The sequence below is a fragment of the Crocuta crocuta genome, unplaced genomic scaffold (assembly GCF_008692635.1).
Source record: "Crocuta crocuta isolate KB4526 unplaced genomic scaffold, BGI_CrCroc_1.0 scaffold455, whole genome shotgun sequence".
NCBI classification, from domain to species: domain Eukaryota; kingdom Metazoa; phylum Chordata; class Mammalia; order Carnivora; family Hyaenidae; genus Crocuta; species Crocuta crocuta.
In genome coordinates, this window is record NW_027529531.1 from 900,157 (window position 1) to 911,393 (window position 11,237).

At 50.2% G+C, this 11,237-nt stretch overlaps 2 long non-coding RNA genes across 4 annotated transcripts; one reads left to right on the forward strand and one right to left on the reverse strand.

Moving 5' to 3' along the window:
* Positions 1-558: 558 nt before the first annotated feature.
* Positions 559-6,302, reverse strand: LOC144229211 (uncharacterized). Of its 2 annotated transcripts, XR_013334392.1 has the most exons (6): positions 5,517-6,302; positions 5,220-5,293; positions 4,718-4,920; positions 3,987-4,272; positions 1,297-1,393; positions 559-877 (listed from the first exon to the last, which is right to left on the reverse strand). It is a non-coding gene; the product is annotated as an uncharacterized LOC144229211 (long non-coding RNA). The 2 variants fall into 2 exon arrangements; XR_013334391.1 differs by lacking the exon at positions 3,987-4,272.
* Positions 6,303-6,900: 598 nt separating this feature from the next.
* Positions 6,901-8,901, forward strand: LOC144229212 (uncharacterized). 2 transcript variants are annotated; one of them, XR_013334394.1, is made up of 3 exons: positions 6,901-7,939; positions 8,120-8,230; positions 8,537-8,901. It is a non-coding gene; the product is annotated as an uncharacterized LOC144229212 (long non-coding RNA). The 2 variants fall into 2 exon arrangements; XR_013334393.1 differs by having other exon boundaries at positions 6,901-8,230.
* The last annotated feature ends 2,336 nt before the right edge of the window (positions 8,902-11,237 follow it).

An 11,237-nucleotide genomic window follows, 5' to 3' on the forward strand; every position in this document is an offset into this window, starting at 1 on the left:
CTCAGTTACTTCTACGAAGCCAGAATTAAACGTATGTTGGATTTTCTTATCAGAGCCTCTGTTTCCTCTAACCTCTCTGTTATTATATATTTCATCACTTTGTTTTTCTGTGCTCTATTTTGGATAATTTCTTTTGATCTATATAGCTCACTCATCCTATCTTCAGGTATGTCTAATCTATTCTTTAGCCCCCTCACTGAGTATTTTTTATTTATTATGTCTCCACTCTAAAAGCTCTATTTCATCCTTTTTCAAACATCTTTTTATTAATGTTTATTTATTTTTGAGAGAGAGAGAGAGAGACAGAGTGTGAGTGGGGGGAAGGACAGAGAGAGAGAAATACAGAATCCAAAGCAGACTCCATTCTCTGAGCTGTCAGCACAGAGCCTGACTCAGGGCTGGAACTCATGGACTGTGAGATCGTGACCTGAGCCTGAGTCAGACGCTTAACCGACTGAACCCCCAGGCACCCCTCAAGCATCTTTGATTCATTTTAGAGTCTACTAGTGCTTAGTCATAACTTAAAATTTCTTTTTGAAATTTACTTAACCATATAAATCATACTTGGGTATTTTCTCCATCTGATAATCTCCATTATCTCAACCCTCTGTGAGTTTTATTCTGCTCTTTTTTCTATGTGTTCTCATTCATGGTTCTGGACTTCTGTATGAAAAATGTCACATTTATAATGACTATGCTCTTTACTTGACGATTCTATTGTTGCTTATCATAACCTTGAACTAAAGAAAAAGAAATCTGCCATTTAATTGCTTCTTTGGGAGTTTCAACATTTCTTCATCCTTTTCATCAAGGCATTGCTATAGTCTCATTCCTGGTCCACGTAGTTGGTCCAATATCACCTTGCTGTCCTGGCCTCCTGCAATGAGGAAAAGTGGAAAACTGTATATAAACTCCAAAGGCCAAGTGCCACACCCAAATGCACCTACCGCACCTACAGACCCAAGTTCTTGGCCACGTTTCTCATTCACCAAGGAGTTAGAAAACAATTTACCACCCCCCCAACCCCCGCTATTATCCTGGGACTTGCCCTCTCTTCAGGCTGCTGACCCATCTAATTCTCGGCCCCAGAAATCTCCACTGAGGGCAGATGCCTTCTCTCTTACTCCTCGGCTTTGCCCAGAGCTGCTCAGATTCAGAAATCCTACTGGGCATCCTGCTCTGACCACAGTCTCCTGTCCCCCAACTTCTCCTGTTTTCCTTCCTGCTCTAATCCTCCTTCGTTTGCCCTGGAACTGCAGTGCCTAAGTCCTGGGCCGAGAAAAGATGGGAGCAAACCACAACGCGGTGAGTGTGAATCGCTTGTTCCAAAGTCAGAGGTACTGTGGTCATCACAGGAGTAGGCTCATCCCTTGTGTGTCCTGGAAGGTTGATCCTAAAGGAGAGACAGAGAGAGAGGGAGACTTGAAGACTATATTTAAATTTTCATCTACACATAAACTCTTAAAATGGTATTAACACCACTGTACATTATTTTCTGCAAATATTAAGATTTTTTCCACTTCATTGAACTTTATAACATTAAACATTTTTGGATCACAGACCTCTTTTAAAATATAATCTTTATATTTTTTTAATTTTTTTAATGTTTTATTTATTTCTGAGAGAGAGAGAGAGAGACAGCGTGAGCAGGGAAGGGTCATAGAGAGAGGGAGGTACAGAATCTGAAATGGGCTCCAGGCTCTGAGCTGTCAGCACAGAGACAGTGCAGGGCTCGAACCCATGAACCATGAGATCATGACCTGAGCTGAAGTCGGACGCTCAACCAACTGAGCCATCCAGCTGCCCCAAAATCTAATCTTTAAAGACAGCACCTTGTGAATCCTTTCTCCAAGAAAAATCACATGTACATAATCATATAAAATATATTTTAAGTGCTTTACACCCCCAAGCTTAAATATCCTTTGTAAACACCTCGATCTACTAGACATTTGCCAACGGATTTCCCTATTCAGCGGCTCTCTGAAGACTCTCACTTGCAAATTTTTTATCGTGTATACATTCACATTTACCAAAATCTATATACCTCTTTTTCTTTTTTAAAAAATTCTTTAATGTTCATTTATTTTTGAGACAGAGACAGAGTACAAGCAAGGGAGTGACAGAGAGAGAGGGAGACACAGAATCCAAAACAAGCTCCAGGCTCTGAGCTGTCAGCACAGAGCCAGATGCAGGGCTTGAACTCTCAGACTGCGAGATCATGACCTGAGCCAAAGTCAGACACTCAACCGAATGAGCCACCCAGGAGCTCCAACCTCTTTTCCTGATCATGTGAATCCATAAGGCAATTATATCTCAGGCTGGAAATTTTGATCACTGGGGAAATCATGGAGACGTTTTCAAAATTTTGGAAATAAGGCATATAAATTTCAGGCTGGCATTTTATACTCAACAATTCTGCTTTGGAAGATGCTTTGAGAGCCACAGATCTTGGCTAAATAAAACAGCCTCTGCTGCTAGCAAGACAAACTAATCTTCACTGGAACCAATTATCAGAGAAATGAAAACAAATCACTACTAACAAGGGCCTGTGTGCGTGCATGAGCACATGGGTGTGTGCAGGAGAAAAAGATCTCCATTGCAACTTGCATGAAAATCCAAGCAAATAAATGACTCAGGAGGAGGGCACACGTGCTGTGTGTTGGCTTAAAGTTAAAACATCTATAATTGCGTAGAATTTGAGGGCTATCCAGGAAACAGAGATGAGAGGACAATTGGTATCAGATGGTCCTGTCCTGTCTTCAGCTCTGGGTCTGTGCTGCCCAGAAGAACGCCATCCGTGACATTTTTTGGAGGGCAGAAAGCGGATGGCGAGGATGTGGAGAAACGGGCACCCTCCTGCACTGTTGGTGGGAATGTAAGCTGGGGCAGCCCCTCTAGAAAACAGTGTGGACGTTCCTCAAAAAATTAACAATAGAATAGCAATAGACCCAGCTATAGCACTGCTGGGAATTTACTTAAGAGACACAGAAGTGCTGATGCATAAGGGCACATGGACCCCAATGTTCACAGCAGCACGCTCAACAACAGCCAAACCATGGAGAGAGCCTAAGTGTCCATCAACGGACGAATGGATCAAGATGTGGTTTATCTATACCATGGAATAGTACATGGCAATGAGAAAGAATGAAATCTGGCCTGTGTAGCAACATGGATGGAACTTGAGGGTGTTGTGCTGAGCGAAATAAGTCAGGCAGAGAAGGACAGATACCATCCATATTTTCACTCATAAGTGGAACAGGAGAAACTTAACAGAGGACCATGGGGGAGGGAAAGGGAAAAAAATAGTTAAGGAGAGGGAGGGAGGCAAACCATAAGAGACTTTTAAATATTGAGAACAAAGTGAGGGCAGATGGGGGTGGGGGAGAGGGGAAGGGGGGGGATGGGCATGGAGGAGGGCACTTGTGATGAGCACTGGGTGTTATATGGAAACCAACTTGACAATAAACTATTAAAAAGAAAAAAAGAAAGCAGAGTTCATTGGATTAAGAGGACCCTCCAACTCCTTACCAGCTACTGACCGTCACGGAGCCTGCACCAGATTTCTCAGGCATCACCGGCCTCTGGGCTAAGCTGCATCTTTATGGTGAGAGTATGACGGTCACACTTTAAAGTACAAGTTGCTTTAAAGAAAATATGAGCTGTGTCCCTCTCACTCATGCTGAAAAGGACTCCGAGAAGAAAAGTGGATGTTGAGAGAACACCAGAGGAGTAAGAGACTGACTCCAGGCGCCTTGTCTTGAAGGCTGTACTGTGTCACATCGGAACCGACTACCACTAAAATCAACTGTGCCACACACCCCGCTGAACACAGCCAGAGGCCGGGCTGTAACTGGGTGCCTCTCTGGCGGGAGGCAGGCGGGCCCGGGCTGCTTCCGCTGGTGGACCTGGTCACCGCGAAGGAATGTAAGATGCTTGGCCAAGGAGCGCGTGCTCCTTGACATGCGACGCACTCTCTAGGGCGCTACCTGCATCAGCTGCATACACAGAACCCGGCTTGTACGAAGAACTCCACGTCCACATTGCTGGTAGCAGGTCCTGGGTGCACGTAAAGCACCTTATGGACGTTACTCAACTGAGTCCTCGTGAGACCCTCGGTGGGCACCTCCGAGCGCCCTGTACAAAGTGAGGAAACCAAGGCCGGGCCTGACAAAGGCCTCGTGGGCGGACAGGGCGGACACGGGTCGAATCAGTTATGTCCCACAAGGCCTGGGATGCCCTTCTGCCTCGGAGTGAGAAGGGGGGGTGGGCGCTCTGTAGAGACAGATGGAAAACTGAACCAGAGGAGTTCATTCATTCATTCATTCATTCATTCATTAAGAAAACTTAGCCGAGCTCCTGCTGAGCTTCTGACTGATCCAGAAGCAGGAAGCATGCAGCGAACACAGCACCCGGGTCCCCTCACTGAGCTTCCAACATGGGGCACAGCGGGGAAGGGCGGGGGAAGACACGCAAAGGGCGGGTCTGCGGTGAGGGTGGTGGAAAATGCGGCGCACCCGCCTTTTCCTCGGGGCATCCTGGAAGGCTTCCCAGAGAAAGTGGCCTCAGGCTGAGATCTCAAGTAGGAGTCTCCCCTCTAAATCTGGCATCCTGAGCTTTCAGTCACTTTTACCCTTTCCCTGCCAAATTCTCAGAAGCTGCACTTTGGGATTTTTTGCAAGATTTCTCCTTTCTGGCATTTCTTTTTTAGGCTACTCACATGCCACCCCGGGCTGCTTGGTGTCCTGTTGTTTTCTGACCGGGATCTTCTGTTTTACCAGCTGGGCTGCCGGATGTCAGGAAGCTGAGGGTGGGCAGTGCGGGGGGCCGCTGCCTCGGTGGGCGTGCGTCTCCCGTCCTCCGAGCCCCGGGCCCAGGCCGCGCTCCCTGCTGCCCGTGTCCACTTGGGAACACGCACTCCCGCTTTCGGAAGCAAACATTACATTCAGAATAAGAGTATCGACTTTTAAAACGGAACTCGGTAAAGCTGGACTAGAAAGAGCATTAAAATGTGGGTTTGTTTACTCATACTGTAAAGTCTTGCATGCCCTTTGATATTTTAGGAGATAGTTCCTTATTGCCAAGGAATAGCATTCGCCCCCCGTCATACTCTGGGGGCTCTTCCTGTCTGGTCACCCCTGCGTGCAGCCTTGCGGGGCAGGGCCCTGCCAGTGGGGGGAGGGGAAGGGAAGCCAGAACACAGAAAGGCAAGCTCTGTTCACCTTGTGTTTTGTTTTTAAGTAGACTCAAGATTCTATTTTTATCTCTGCAGAAGCGCCCCTCGCCCTTCTGTCCTCTGGCCGCCACATTAAGACCCAGAATGGAAATGCAAGTTGGTTAGTTCTGAACAGCAGCCCCCCACTTCCAGGAAGCCCTCCCGCATTCATCAGAGCTTTCGCTGGAGAGTCTGCTGACACGCAGCAGGGAACCCCTCCACCCCGCCCGCTGTGCTGGCCCCTCGCCCACACCCCCCCCCAAGACAGTGCNACTGTGCGGCTTCAGACCCAGACGACACTGACCAGGCCTTGGGCTCTGCCCTCTGGGTCCACATCTGCAAGCCAGCCGTCCGTCTGCAGCAGGCTGCTCGCGGTAGCACCAGGCAGAGAAAAGCAAACAGAAGCAAGCCGTCAAGCTCCGCCCGCCTCGAACACACAGGGCTGCTGTTAGAATGCGCCGCGCGGTGTGTCCTGCTGGGGCCCCGCGGCTCCTAGCGGTCCTGGAAGAAGCAACGCTCCCCGCGGTGGAGGGAGCGTTCAAGGCCCCAGGCGGCCGCGGGCGGGCGGGTTACGTGCGCGGTATCTGCCCATTACTGTAGCCCGTGAACCTGCATTTTCCTTTTACGCCTACAGAGAATTGAAAATAAAGTCTGGCATAAGATGGGCCTCGATCCGGGAAGTTTGGGGCCAGAGAAGTGCCAGTTGCCGAAGGGACGGCTCCCGGACCGCAGTGGCCCGTCTCCGCGGGGCCGCCGACGGCTGTGGACGTGAGAGCCTCGCGGCCGCTGAGCTGCGACCTGTGGCCAGAACCCGCCATCCCTCGGGGGTCACAGGGACGTCGGTCCTCGGGGAAGCGCGCACAGTGCCGGGTCAGTGTCGGAGGCACCCCTGAAGACACGTCCCTGCTAACAGGACGGAAGGTGTGTCACGGCGCTGTCGCCTGCCTCCCGCGTCCTGCAACCCTGGGGACCGAGGTGGGGAAACTGTCGCGGGGACTTCCCGTCAGGCCTCTGCCAGCGCTGGACGCGGAGGCTCCCCCGGGCTCTGTCCCAGGTCAAGTTCCGGACCCCACGGCGACCCCACCGCAAGGACGCCTCCAGCCAGGTGGCCCTGCAGCAGGCCCGGCCTCAGCAGGGCTCCGTGAGAGCCTGGAGCAAGGCTGGCGAATTGTGAGGTCACAGACCCGCGGCGCCCANCAGCAGCGAAGGAGCAAACTCGGCCTTCCGTCAGCCCCGGGGACAGCTGCTGACAGGAGGCTGTGCGGTAACTAGAGGGCGCGGTACCCGCCTCTGAGGCGCGAAGATGAAGGATGTAACTCGCCGCCGGACAAGCTCAGCCGCAGCTGAGGCAGGCGCTAGTGAGGGAAGTAGATGAATCTTGGAATGCCTCCCGGAGGAGGTGATGGGTTGGCTAACAAAAGGAAAGAGGTGAAGGGAGTGGGCTGAACCCAGTCATCTATAAAGGCGGGGAGCGGGAAATACGTTAGCGAGGGTGACGAAACGTGGTCCGGGGGGCACGATGCCCGCGGAAGGCCCCCCGTAGGGCTAATACGTGTCGTTGCCTCTGGTCGTGGGCCGAGCAGGGCGAAGCATCTTCCTTTGCCTCTGCGGCTGCCCCTGCGCCGGTCCCTGGCTGGAGCCCCAGGCCCACCACTGANTCAGACATCCTCCAGCGTGTTCACGGGGCCTTTGGTCAGCGCTGGGGGAGGAAACTCAGCCAGCCCGTCACTCTCCACTTGGCCGCGGAGCTAAGCCTGGAGCGCCCCGAAGTGCATCCATCCCGCACGTCCCTCTGCCCGAGTGTCCGGGGAAGCACCACCCCGCCGCCCAAAACTCGGCTCCGAGCCTGGCGGCGCTCGCACCAACTTGGCAAAGACATTCCTTTTCCCAGCTGGGTCTTCCTTCGCCTCTGCCTTGCTCAGAACCCTAAACCTTCACACGTCTACACACACGAGATACGCAAACAAATGTGCTGCAGGAAAACTAAGCAAACAGGATTTTTGAAAACGTAATCTTCCATCTTTTTAAAGTTAAAATGTTGCGGTTTTTCTCAGCCACGAAAGTGAAGAGGGTGTCTCCTAAGCGAGTCAGTGACATGTTGTAAAGCGGCCCGATGAACTCAGGGGCCCCAGCCTCACGTCATGTCTTGGACGTGGCCCCCAGGTTGGCCGTATCCATGTCCAGGAAGAAGAGCTGACCGCCGTGTGTCCGTCCAGGCCCCTTCTGTGTCTGTGATCCCTTGAATCAGTTGAATCCCACCAAACAGAACACGTTGAAGACATTCAGCCAGTTTTTGATGGGAAGGACAGCGGCCCAGGGAGGTCCCCAGAGCTCACCGGGCAGCCACAGGCAGGGTCCGGAGCTGCCACTGGGACCTTCCGGGCCGGAGCCGCACCCGCATTTCCGAGGCCAGACCACACTCTTGCTACAGACTGCCGGTCCCCCAACTGTGTGAGCTGATTAGAGGGGGATAGAAAATTACTTACGCCCCTAAATCGTGACAACAAAGGCTGTGTTTCTCTCTTCAGTCAAAACAGTGTGGCTGACTGATTCAGATGCTAATAGCCGGACCTGAATTGGCCCCTAAAAGGGAGAGGCTCTCCCCTGCAAACAACCAGAAAGTCACTGCTTTGCTGCAAGAAATCTGCAGGATTCTTCCAGTCGGACGTTCTGCTAAACCGCTTCCTGGGAAACATCCTTGTGGTGGCCTGGGGTGCAGCGCGCTCGGTGCGTGGGTTCCGCAGAAGAGGCGAGGGCCTTCACTCGGAAAGAGGCTCTGACTCAAAGAACATAGTCTCTTCTGCCACCCCCATCCCTGTTCCCTGACCTGGGAGATACCCACTTGGGGCGGATGATGGAGAGATTTTAAAACTGCTCTCCTCTGTCTCCCTTTTGCCTTTATTACAGTGCGTTCCGGTAATATTTGGTTTTGCGTTTGCCTCGTCCACCAACCATGCAACTCTGCACATCCTGACTGGGAACCTACGCTGTGCCCGCGGGGGGCCCGCTGCTCACCAGGTGACCGGCGCCCGTGTTCCCTGGGTGCCCTGGGGGGGTCGGCCCCTCGCTGCTGCCATGTGCGTGTCTGGTGGAGAAACACTGACTTTAAGTTTGTGCCAGGAAGATGCCTTCACAATTTCCAGCCCTGACAGGATTATTATATGATCCTCGAGGGTAACGACCCCTTCCCCAAGGCTACTTCCCACAGTCCCTGACTGTCCCGAAGGGAGGGGGTTACTCTGGTTTACTCTCTAGATCCACACTCTGACAGCTTCTTTCTTGCCGATTGGCCTTTGTGACACTTTTTTTAATATTTATTCACAGAGAACGTGAGCAGGGGAGGGGCAGAGAGAGAGGCAGACGCAGAATCCCAAGCGGGCTCCAGGCTCCGAGCTGTCAGCGCAGAGCCACCCAGGCGCCCCGTGACACTTCTTTTACTGGGGAGTAGTTTGCTACCACTTTGTAGAGGGACCGTTCTCTCGTGGATCTGTGAAAAGGCAGTGAATAGGAGTTTGCAAACCACTGTTTAGAAAAGCCACACACACTTACACATTCAGGAAGCAGCTCACCTCCTGGAGAAGTCCATGTTGGCGAGGGAAACAGAATACGCCTGATGGAAGCGGCGAAGGTATGTTTTGCCTCGGGATTCCTTCTCCTCTGACTTACACATAATCTTGTTCTGAAACAAACGTTTTATTTTGGTTTTCTGTTCACATCCTGCCTCCGAGGCTGGAATGTAGAACCGTCCGGGATGGGTTCCTCTCCCTCCTTACGCCTCTGCCACCCAGATCAATCTAGCACACTCGGGCAGCACACTCTTTCTTGAGTTGTGCAAATCTAGCACGAATTCTTCCTAGTTTATACTGCTTCTGCTTCCGGATGGGATGCATGTCAAAATATTCTGCGCGTGCTGTAAGTTCTTCGACTCCTCAGCCTTGGTCGTCCAGGATAAATTAGTTCATGAGAGCAGGCTATTGCTGCCAGGAAGCAGGAGTATCTGACAGACAGCGAGGTGCCCAGGCGCACACTGGTAGAAAGAAAGAAAGAAAGAAAGAAAGAAAGAAAGAAAGAAAGAAAGAAAGAAAGAAGAAAGAAAGAAGGAAGGAAGGAAGGAAGGAAGGAAGGAAGGAAAGAAAGAACAAAAAAAGAAAAAAAGAACAGCATATGGACAGGAGTGCCTGGATGGCTCCGTCGATTAAGTGTCTGGCTCTTGGTTTCAACTCAGGTCATGATCTCACGGTTTTTGAGTTCGAGCCCCACATCAGGCTCTGTGCTGATAGTGCAGAACCTGCTTGGGATTCCTTCTCTCTCCCTCTGTCTCTGCCCCTCCCCTGCTCACCCTCTGTCTCTCTCAGAATAAATAGACTTAAAACAAAAACAAATGGACAGTATTAAGTGCAATAATTAATGGTGTTACCAAGTACAATATTTGAAATAATATTTTATTTGTTTAATTTTTTTTNAAGGAGAAATTGTTTTTTTTTTTAAGAACTATAGAAGTAGCTAGAAAGTTAAACCTAGCTGAATCCCAAATGAAAGAATTAGGTTTGTGAAAATTTCAAAGAGATGGAAAAACAAGAAATAAGAAGCAAGAAGGAATGTAAGGGGGGGCCTGGAAGGATGCAGGCAAGGGCGTTTTCAACCCCTGTGGTCCTTGAGGAGGAAATTATTACACGTAAATCCTCAGTGAGCCCACAATCGTGACCCATCCTTGAACTTCACGTCCGAGGGACAGAATCGGGCACCCATGGTGACAGCGGGTCACTCATCAGAATCACAGAAATTACCTGAAGAGCTTGATAACAGTAGATCCCTGGGCCCCAACACAGACCAGCCAAATCCGAGTCTTTGGAGAAAGACTTAGAACTGCATGTTTTTACCGAGCACCTCCAGTGGCCGAGAACCCAGGTGTAGCCGAGTCTGGCTCAGGACAGCAAATCGGTCTTTGTGAAGAGCCCAAACGTACGCAAGCAACTTACCACTGTATTCTTTGCTTAAAGCATCGAATACAGGGGCGTCTGGGGGGCTCAGCCTGTTAAAGATCCGACTTCGGCTCAGGTCATGATCTCATTGTTCATGAGTTCCAGCCCCGCGTCGGACTCTGTGCTGACAGCTCGGAGCCTGGAGCCTGCTTGGGATTCTGTGTCTCGTGCTCTCTCTGCCCCTCCTCTCTCTCCCTCAAAAATAAATAAATGTTTAAAAAAATCAAATTTAAAGCTAGACTGTATTAGCAGTAGGCCAAGTTTTGGTTTATAAATTAAAGGCCCACATAAGTGCATGTGTGTATTTCCAGTGTGGCTATGCGGTCAGGCTCGTGGTGATAAACACATCCCAGGATTTCTAGATTATGTATATTCACAGGATTTTATAGCCCGGATGAGCCACCAAGAAGGTCATCCATCAAGCTCCCTCATCTGACAGACAGCAGCTGCACCTCCGTGAGCCGTGTAGGTTTGTGCATCCGTGCACGCATGAGCACACGTCACAGGCGTGTGTCTTTACCCCTTCCTGATTTGGNCCACCCTGCCAGTCATCACTCCATCCTGTCTACACCCTCCAAACAGAATACGTCACTCCCAAATCTTTCGAGGATCTTTACGCAAACATGAAGAACTCCCTGTGCTTCTAGTGCTAAGTATACTTGAGGGTATGTATTAATTAGCATATTATAGTATGCTATTTAAATGAGAGGTCAATGGAGGTTAATGTTAAATTAAAGGTGCATCGGTCTATTATGTAAAAAACCAATTCAATACTTCCGATTCTATTTTCTTCTAAGTCGTTACCATAAAAAAGCAAGAATTTTGGACAAATTCCAGAATTGGAATGTCTCAGAAATAGAATTTCAATATGCAAAGGAGAAATCCACTTTTAGTTATAGGTGAGATGAAATTTGGCAAGAAAACGTCAAACGCAGCGAGGATGATGTCTTCGGTACAGGAAGCCACACTCCGACACTGAAACGAAGGATGATTTTCAGGGCTTAAAAAAAAGAAAAATTCATGGGGCTGATGAGACTTTCAAG